The sequence below is a fragment of the Notechis scutatus genome, chromosome 3, assembly GCF_049901735.1.
Source record: "Notechis scutatus isolate UNSWTSFEM ecotype Mainland chromosome 3, rNotScu1.2, whole genome shotgun sequence".
Classification (NCBI taxonomy): domain Eukaryota; kingdom Metazoa; phylum Chordata; class Lepidosauria; order Squamata; family Elapidae; genus Notechis; species Notechis scutatus.
Window position 1 is genome coordinate 201,200,690 of NC_142011.1, and position 11,083 is coordinate 201,211,772.

Consider the following 11,083-nt stretch of genomic DNA (forward strand, 5'->3'; position numbering starts at 1 on the left):
AAGTTGCCAAGTTTGAAGACCTCTGGTATACAGATTCCCAATAGGATTTCTGAGCTCCTGAGTTACAAGGAATTTAACTGAATATTTTCAAGTCAGTACGATGTTCCCTCAAGCAGTCCTTCCTGCAACGGACTATGTTTGCTGAAAAGATCATAGGGAAATGCCGAAAAGATGCCGACACAAACAGCTGAGGCTGAAGGACAAAACTCAGGGAGTGCCAACAACAACAGCTGCAATGGACAAAGGGAGGTGAGACAGAAACTAAAGATACTCTATCAAAGGATGATCTGCGAGATGACAAATGGTTTTGATGACTGGCAAGTGATTCCAAGGGTGTTCTGAAAATTAATGTTCTTTACAACTGTTACACAAATAGGAAAAGGCATCTCGATTCTACAAGGAGAAGGCAAGCTGAGATCAACAGACATATTGTCTGTCAAGATTAAAATACTTTTGTTCTGTGTTAGAAAAACGGTCAGGATTAATTTGGGGTTTACAAAAACAAAAATAATCCTGCAAACTTCCGTTCCCAAGTGCTCTTTGTCTAGACGGTTTTAAAGGGAGCAAAATTGAAGCTAGCAATTTCACTGAAATACTTTGCACAATCCTGGGCTGTATTAACAGTGGGATAGAAATCAAGGTCACGAGAAGTGATACTATCGCTTTACAATGCCTTGGTAAGACCACACTTGGAATACTGCATTCAAGTTTTGCTCATCACAATATAAAAAAGATGTTGAGACTCTGGAAAGAGTGCAGATAAGAGCGACAAAGATAATTGGGGGGGCTGAAGGCTAAAACATATGAAGAACAGTTGCTGGGAAAAAAGAATTATTATTGACATAATAGCAGTGTAGGGACACGGTGGCTCAGTGGCTAAAACGCTGTGCTTGTCGATCAGAAAGTTCGGCAGTTCGAATCCCTAGTGCCGCATAATGGAGTGAGCACCCGTTACTTGTCCCAGCTTCTGTCAACCTAGCAGTTCGAAAGCATGTAAAAATGCAAGAAAAATAGGGACTACTTTGGTGGGAAGGTAACAGCCTTCCGTGCGCCTTCGGCGTTTAGTCATGCCGGCCACATGACCACAGAGACACCTTCAGACAGCACTGGCTCTTCGGCTTTGTAACAGAGATGAACACCGCCCCCTAGAGCCAGAAACAACTAGCATGTATGTGCGAGAGGAACCTTTACCTTTAATAGCAGTGTTCCAATATTTGAAGGGCTACCACAAAAAACATGGCGTCAACAATGAGTGTTGAGTATGAGAGAAGTCCTGCCTTATTTAAAGAACATAATTCTGAGGGTTCACTAGAAAAGTCTGATCTTCACAACACAATTATACGGAAGCAAGTCACGGCTTGAACAAAGGAAATGCCTGAAGACCTCAGAAAAAACAGGGCTTGATGTTGAACAGGCTGGAAAGGATTCCAAAACTATTTCCGAAGAGTTTGCACTCCGCAAGTCCACTGCCCTGCAAGACTCTGTACACATGGAGGAAATTCTACACTGTTTTTACAGATAGTTCTTTTCCTTTTAAGCATTTTATTGGGTTATAAGACAAGGTACAAAATGCAAAAGTAAATAGGAAGGCACAAGGGGGAAAGGGGGAGGAAGAAAAATGAGGAAGGGCTGGGAAAAAGAAAAAAAAAAGTGTTGATTTCTGACTCCCTCTGTTGCAGTAAAAGAATGCATCAGCATCAAACCACAACTTTTTTGCTTTTTCATAATAATATAAACTAGCCACTTCTATAAGCATCTATCAATCTAATCTGTAAAACCCCAAATCAGAGTTTCATTTGTTTCCACCTCAAGCACAAAGTTCAGAAACGGTTTCCACATGGAAACAAAGGTACTTATTCATTCTTTTACCAAAATATGGTAAGTGTCCTTCAGTTCTTGACTTGTGCCCACAATTGAGCCCAGAACTTCCGTTGCTAAGTAAAACAGTTGTAAAGTGAGTTTTGCTCATTTTACAACCATACTTCCCACAATTGTTATTCACGGTAGCTAAGTTAGTAACACCGTTGTGAAGTGAATCTGGCTGCCCCATGGACACTGCTTGTCAGAAGGCCGCCAAAGCTGATCACATGACTCCGGGACACTGCAACCGTTATAAATACACATCAGTTGTCAAGCAGCCGAATTCTGATCACATGACTACCAGGATGCTGCAACTGTCGTGTGAAAATAGCAATAGTAATAGCACTTAGACTTCTATACCACTTCATACTGTTTTCCAGCCCCCTCTAAGTGGTTTACAGAGTCAGCCTATTGCCCCCAACAATCTGGGTCCTCCTTTTACTGACCTCGGAAGGATGGAAGGCTGAGTCTACCTTGAGCCTGGGGAGATTCAAACTGCCAAATTGCAGGCAGCTGGCAGGCAGAAGTAGCCTGCAGTACTGCACTCTAACCACTGCGCCTCTACAGCTCTTAAAAACAGTCATGTCACTTTTTTTTTAGTACCATTGTAACTTCGAATGGTCACGAAAGAGATGGTGGTAAGTTGAGGATTTATTTACTGTATCCTCCTTGAGAGTGGTCAACCAACCAACCAACCAACCAAGAACATACCAAGACCAAAGCCTCTTAAAGAATCCCAAGGCCACTCTAAGGAACTTGAATTGTGAGCCATCCAGAATTGCTTCCTGAGATGGGCGGCTATAGAAATGAAATCAAATAAATGAATGAATGAATGAATGAATGAATGAATGAATGAATAAATAAATAAATAAATAAATAAATAAAAGGCCTCTCTTGCATTGGCTTATGTCAGTGTCAGACTACCATCAGCAGAATACCTAACACCAATGGTGTTCCTGGCAGAGTTGCAAGAAGACTCTACTCTCCAAAAAAGAACACTGCTACCCATCTACCCTTTAGAAAGGTCACCTGTGACTCAGAATAGAGCTCGAAGGGACCTTGGAGGTCTTCTAGTCCAGCCCCCTGCTCAAGCAGAAGACCCTATACCATTTCAGACAAGTGACTGTCCAGTCTCTTCTTAAAAACCTCCAGTGATGGAGCACCCACAACTTCTGATGGCAATCTGTTCCACTGGTTAATTGTCCTCACTGTTAAAATTCAGATTAAGAAGAGTTGGAAGGGACCTGGAGAAGGCAGAAGGCTATTGCAAGAATGTTGTATGGATGGATGCAAAATAACAACAACAATAAAAACCCTTTCCAATTGGAAATTTCTTCTGGAATATAGATGTGTACCGTTGTGGATGGCTTTTCAGAAGCTACCAAAGGCTTGAGTTGTTCCAACGGGCATTCAGCAGATGGACATCAATGCGCATGTTGCTCACCTGAATATTCTGATTTCCACTTTATATTTTTCCAATTTTTAAAAAATTATCCCTGTCAACTGCTGGGACTTGACGTGGAACCCAGCAGCACATAAACGCAACGAACGTGCTCTTTAATAAAACTATTCTGACCTCTGAGTCATCCGAAGAGCTGGTTTAGACGGAAGATCTATACACAGTCTCTCCTTGGCAGATATTCCAACTCCTGTTTCTTTAAAAGAAGTCAAAGGTGTACATTTTAGAGGATTTCTTTATGTAGTGGGGGGGACAGCAACAAGGTGCAAGAAAGGATGATTCATGTGCAAAAAGAATCCTATGTCCTATTTCTGACACCAACTCTTTAATCTTCGGATAGGAGGCAGTGAACGTTCGCCCTGATGGCTCTCCACACGGTGTTGACATTTAGCATCAACAGATTCCTCACCTGACATTAAAAGGCAAACTTCATGGATGCATACAATTATTTTATTCTTAGATGAGAGATGAGTCAATTCGGGACAGGGAGGTTGGAAGTCTTCTGTGATGGATGAATCAGCCCGCAGACGCAGTTTAGAAAGTCGATTTCTAGAAAACATCCAACCGTTATGGAAGATTGTAACCATCCTACCTTCATTCGACCTGAGAGAACAATGAGGAAAACAAATATACGCAGGGTTTCTTGTGTTGGAAGAAATGTCCATCTGGGTTCAATTCCAAGTGGGGAGAAAGACACTGGAAACATGGAGGCTGATTGGAAAGATGGTTTAATGGTGGACAGGACAAGATGGAGGGAGGGAGGGAGGGAGGGAGGGGAGAGAGAGAGAGAGAGAGAGACAGAGACAGAGACAGAGACAGAGAGAGACTGATTTATACCCACTCTTGAGCTTTGAACCTGCTTCCTGTTTCTTTGGGAAGAGCATGTATTTTGATTAGTCGTCGGACTCCTGTGGGGTCATGCAGGGGTAACCTTGTAGGTTGTCTTGAATCCCAGGCTTGGCTGAAACTTGCTGAGTGATGCAATCTTCCCAGGTGCTACGTGGTGAGATGGGGAGAGGGCTAATCCTATTATGTCCTGAGGGTGACATAATTTTGTTTTGTACATAAGCTGGCCAGTCTTTTGTCTTGTAGATAAGATGGCTCCAAAATATCTGCTCGGGAGAGCAGGGAGCTGAAGCTCTGAGTTTATGCCTTTAGAAATGTGTTTCTCCTTTAGGGAAAATATAATATTCTGCCTTTTTAAATATTTCCTGGACTATTTCGTACTTCTAGGAGAAGGGTGGGTGCTAACTTTCTATACTTAGTTCAATCAAGCAGCACGGTTTTCTTAAAAAGAAAAAAATATTTCCTGCTTATGAAAGACTCCAAGATATACAGGTAGTCCTCAACTTACGACCATAATTGAGCCCAAAATTTATGTTGTAAAAGCGAGATTTGCCCCATTTTACGACTTTTCGCACTTGTCAAGTGAGTCACTGCAGTTGTTAAATTAGTAACACGGTTCTTAAGTGAATTTTGACTTCCCCGTTGACTTTGCTTGCCAGAAGGTCGCAGAAGGGGATCCCGTGCCCTTGGGACACGACAACCGTCATAAATGTGAGTCAGTTGTCAAGCATCCAAATGTAAATCACACGACCATGGGGATGCTGCAATGGTCATAAGTGTGAAAAACTGTCATGGGTCGCTTTTTTCAGTGCCGTTGTAACTTCGAACGGTCACTAAGCGGACTATTGCAAGTCAGATAACAGATAATCAGAGTTGGAAGGGACCTTGTAGGTCATCTAGTCCAACCCCTCCGCCCTACACCATTTCTGACAAAGGACAGTCCAATCTCTTCTTGAAATTCTCAAGTGATGGCACTCCCACAACTTCCTACAGCAAGCTGTTCCAATTGATTGATTGTTCTCACTGTCAGAAAGTTTCTCCTTATTTCCAGGTTGAATCTATCCTTGATCAGTTTCCATCCATTGTTCCTTGTCTGGCTTTCGGGTGCTTTAGAAAATAGCTTGACCCCACTCCTCTCTTAGCAGCTTCTCAAGTCGAAGACTACCTGTATTTAAACTTTAAATGGCCCAAACTATTTCCAAAGTCTATGTGTCTTCGTCACTAAACAATGACACAAAACTAGATTCCTTGGTGAGGAGTGTAAATTATTAGCGCAAAGATGTTGTCCTTTCTTGACACAATTTCATCGGGATTAGTGAGCATTAACTGTTTTCTGTTAGCTTATCGTCTATTGCTGCTCTAACCCTTTGAAGAAAATATAAACTTCCATCCAACGTCTTTAAAATTAGACTCTTCCACTCTGAAACTTGCTGGCAGCAATAATTACGGTACCAGCCAGGAACGGTCAGCATCCTACCAGACAGATAAAAGGAAAGTAATATATTGAAGACTGTGTGCTTCTAAAAAGCCTCTTCTGGGAATTCAGTGCACAACAACTGAATATCTACCTAAGAGAAAACAGGATATCTTTGCTTTGATCTCCAAGGTCACAGAAAAAAAGCTGTGTAAAGCCATCCATCTCCAGCTGAGAAGGTCCTTGTAGTACAATCCTTAAATAATTTCATGTCACACACCACCACCACCACCCCTTGGTCCAGTTTAAGAGAAGCAAGAAAAGTTTCCAAGACGGGAGAAAATGTTTATAACCCAGTCCTTCTACCCTTAACTTTGCCTGGATTTAGGCCACTCTGAAAATTGATGGAAATATATATTTCAGGAAAATGACATTTCTTACAGAGGTGCATTTATAATACAGGCTAAGCAAATAAAAAGGACATGTTTTTCCTGACTGGATTGTGTGGGTTTTTCTGATGCATATACAATTTCTCAGGTGTATGGGCACAAAGCAGTGGTGGGATTCAAAAAATTTTTACTACCACTTCTGTCGGCGTGGCTTGGTGGCCGGGGCAACTTCTGGTTGGCCCTGCCCCCATCTATTCTCTGCCTCCCGAGTCCCAGCTGATCGGCTGGGTCTTCTTTTGTTGCCCTGCACAGGAGAATGGAGCTGGAAAGCAGGTTACTGGGGTGGGGAGGGAATGGGGATTTTACAGTATCTTTCCCCTGGAGTGGGGTGGAAATGGGGATTTTGCAGTATCCTTCCCCTGCCACACCCACCAAGCCATGGGCCCCTGTCATTTGAAGGACTACCTACCTCCTGTGGTTTCTGCCCAGCTGGTAAGAACCCATGGAGTAGGTGTGCTCCAACAAACAAACACACCTTTCAGGACCCATAAAGCAAGACTTCTCTCTCATGGCCCCCTCCCTCCAGGATGAGGCCCAAATAGTCACTGAACCAGGTGGTTGGCAAGCAAACTCTGCCTGTACCGTTTCTATATTCTGTTTTATATAATGAACTGCTTAGAGATATTCTGGAGTCAGGCAATGGCAAAATGGAAGTAAATAAATTTCTACTAGAGGCTATAGTATGCTCTTAAAGAGGACTGAGGCACAGGAATAAGGACGTTAACAAAACATAGTATAGGAACAGGAGTGGCAGAAACTGAGGGCGGCTTTAAAAGAGGGATCAGCCTAGAATCCTTACGTAGCCACAAACAGGACTAAAAGTCCAACCTCTCCTGAATTCCACTGACCCTTATCTAATTCCAGGCAGGTTCTACCATTAATTGAGAAGATTCCTGTGCATAGGCTGTTTAGCAATACATCAGTTTAATTCATGGCCTTGCATGTCTGAGCCCCACATAGGTGATAGCAATCAGATGGTGTTGAAAATAAGCAAGGAGAGGCTTGATCAGGGTACTCAAACACTACTAGGACATTCCAAAAATTAACACTGGGGTCTCAATCAAAAATGACCAAAGTAGGCATTTAGCAAAACTGTTTGTTGCCTAGTATGTCTACGTATTGACCAGAGATCAAGACAATATGTCTAAGATAATGTATACAGGTTAAGACTTTTTCTTTTTATGGAATAATACACCATCAATAAAATATTTGTTCCCTGCAGTGCATTTATGTTTCTATACAGAAAGGAAATTCAAACTATTTGATTAACACCTTTCTTGATACTGTTAATGTAGGAAAGACTTAAAACCAAACAGCAACATTAGACAAGGAACAGTATAATAATGGACTAGTAATTGTCCCCAAAGAAGTTCCAGATTGGGATGAGAGAGATTATCTTCACCTCTGGAATATTTGTAGATGTCCCAACACTATAATAAAGACCCCTATCACAACTCTTTGGTCTTGTACCTCTTATTATTTTTCTTAGGTCTTCCATCTTGTTTTTACAGAGATATAAACATAACAACTACTTTGAAGCTTACAGACAAATGGGCTTCATCCAACCCTTTGATCTTTTAAAACAGACAAACTAGATCATGGTCTGCTGTTGCTATATCCTCAAAGGCAGCTTGATACAGGAGCATGAAGAAGGACCCAACAGATACCATAAATCAAGTCTTGATGCTCAGAGGACAAAGTTTGCAAACATTAGAAGGTTACATGATTCAGCCACAACACCCAAGATCATGGTGGGAGCTAATGCCTTTAGTCTTTATTATAATGGTGCTCTTATTTATGACAGTGAAAAGCAATCATCCCATATGAAAAAAAGAATGACATGTAGCCATTCAGCCTGAGTCATCACTAGTCCTCATCAGAATAGAAAAATAAGATCTGAATCAAATAGATTACCAACTCTATTTCCCGCTCTCCCCCCAATTCAGCTGGGTTTCATTTGCTCTTTCTACCTCAAAAGGATATCAAAAATTACACAAAAACAGACTGACTCCACCCTCCAGGACAATTCAGAAACAGCTCAGAGGAAATTTCAGATGTAACAGCCACAATGCTACCCTAGGACACTTCTTATTAATATTTTCTTTTCCTTTCATTGTCTAACTTTCACTTCCACTTAGATAAATAGGCCTAGCTGATTTAATCTTTATTTGACTCAGACCGTTTGTTATTACATCCAAAGTCGTTCCTCAAGCATGCACATTTGATCAACACCAAAAAGCGTCCTACGTTCTACCAACCTGGACAACTAGATTGATTTTTATTATATTCCACAAATTGGCGATTTCAAATATGCCTGTCATCACTTACAGCTAAAGCTAACCTGATTGGCTCTGCAACAAACACGAACTATCTTAGACTTTAATGAAATATTAATAAATGGTAGATGAAGGCAATACTGAGATAAAAGTCCATATCTCAATGTTATCTCATACCTGTCTCCACTCTTGCCAGAGGCTATAAATTCTTTGGGGGCTTGGTTTCTTTTTTTTCCCCCGCACACCCTTTGCAAAATAACATTTCTCACCATGATTACCTCAAGTCCAATACAGAGAAGCACAAGTGAAATCTTAATTTAATAGACCAAATTGGATAGTTCATTATTTCCGATAGCCTATTACGATGGAGACCAAGTGTCGGCCTCCAAGAATCCTTCTTCTGCTTGTCTTTCCGGCTGCCATAGAAACAGGGGGGGAGAATAATTGGGCTCCAGTCGGGGGAAGGGTGCTGGAGGTTTAAGTTGGTGAAATGTAAAAGTTGGGATGTTTTCTTCACTATGCTTACTTCACAGATGTAGCCTCTTATCTCTCTAGGCCAGGGGTGGGAAAACTACGGCCCGCGGGCCACATCCGGCCCGTTGGTCTTTTAATCGCCCGCCGAAGATTGGTACAGAATTAAGGTTTGATGTGAATGATTGAATGATTGCATTCATTTGATTTTGACTTGTAATGACAGGCATTTTGACACCAGGTGGCGGCCTGTCTGTCAAATTTTAAAAGTCAATGAGGCCCCGAGCCAAAAAGTTTGCCCACCCTGCTCTAGGCCAAGACCAAACGTCTTGGCATACCAGATGTGTGAAATGCCACCTGAAGATGCACCCACATGGCATTATACACACCTCAGATTGGATGGCCAGTTTGAACTATCGGGGGTGGGAACATGGGATAACTTTCTATATGTGATTTTTGCGCCTATTGCTTCAGATCTTGTATTTCTTCTGGTGCTACCACTTCAATTTCCAGTAAAAGTCCTTTTCTCTATAACAATGGAGTCCATGGTTTTCTTTCTTGGAATTTGAATGGAGCTTCAACTGAAACCAAGTTTATTCCCAGTGATGGGATTATGCCAATGATGCCAAGATTACACAGATCACCTAACAGCAACAAGAATTTTGCCCAACGCATCAAGGTCTGGGAAACCAAAATTGTACCAAAACTGTCCCAGAAACTTAGTTTAGTTTAGTTTATTGCCATTGCACCTCGTACAACAAAATCAAACAGCATCTTGAGTGCACATCATGACCATGACCATAAACACACACATCGTTCATCCTCCACACATTGAACCGAAAACCCCCGACACCACACCAACACTGCACTATACAGCAGAATTCAAAAAAAGCTACTGCCCTGGGATAGAAGCTGTTTTTCAGCCTATTTGTCCTTGTTTTTATTATTCTGTACCGTCTGCCAGATGGTAATAGTTTTTTTTTTTTTAAAAAAAAGGTGCCCAGGATGAGATGGATCTTTGAGAATTTTTTGAACTTTCTTAAAGCAGTGGGAGCTATAAAGCTCTTCCAAAGAGGGGAGAGGGCAATGACATTAACCCAATGACGTTGAGTCCTAGCACTTACCCAAAAGCTTGGAAGAATAAACCTCTGGTCCCAGGGACCAATTCAGATTGGATCCCTCAATCACGTTCGTAACCCAAGGTCTACTTGTATAAGAAAAGCATGCCAAAACAAGGGACGCACTTAATGCTCGATCAATACATTAGAAATTATCTGAAAGTAATGGAATTCCTGCTTTTCCTTCTCTATCTCCCCAAGCCATTGTTTTGAATCACTGGAGAGCTAAGATTCAATGCCAACATAAACCTTTTAGTTAACTGAAATTTGCCAAATTATACACGAGGATTGGCCCTGTTTAGTCATTCCCACTAACAGTAAAAGGTTATAAAAATGTCGAAGCCAGGGGGTTAGGAACTCACACAGACTTGGAAAATATTCTAAGAGTGTTGACACCCCCTTATCACCCCAATGCCTCGCCCTTTTTATCTTAAGTATCACAAGGAGAAACGTAACCCACGTTTTCAGCTAATGTGTGTGTTTTTAATGTGCCGGGATACAAAAAATAAATAAGAGTTATGTGAAGCAGAAAGGAGAGGAAAATCGTACGTGCAGTTGTGCTTTATTTCATTTCTCTTTCTTGAGAAGGATCAAGGTCAATTAAGGCACGTGTGAATGAATTTTAATGCAACTGGTGTTAAACCATTGTAATAACAAGGTCAGTCTGTTGACGAGGAATCCAATGTTTCTATTGAAACTCTTGAGGGAGCATATGTGCCAAAGTCACCATTGCCTCTGCGGGCCTTCAAAGTCATGGAAAGCTCCTCAGGAAACACCCAAAGTCCCTGAGATGACAACCAAATGTCCTTTAAGGTCTGTGCTTCTTTATCGTGAGTGTGTCAGTTTGTCCTGGTGGAATGTGCCACTGCTTCTGGAAGAAGTGGACAATATACCAAACATACAAATGTGAGTGTCAAAATGTGTTCAGGGTTCTTCCTTGCTAAGCCAGGCCCATCTTTATTCAGGTGAATTAAACACAGAAACAGCTTATTGAGGTAAATATCTGAACTCTTTGTCTTTCTTTTTACCAAGATTCTCAAGTCTTAAATTTTGGAGGACCAGGGCTGTGTTTTAAACTGTTTAGTTGTGTTAAATCTGTTAAAAATGTTACACTAGGCCAGGGGTCTTCAAACTTGACAGCTTTAAGACTTGTGGACTTCAACTCCCAGAATTCCTCCTCCAGTCATGCT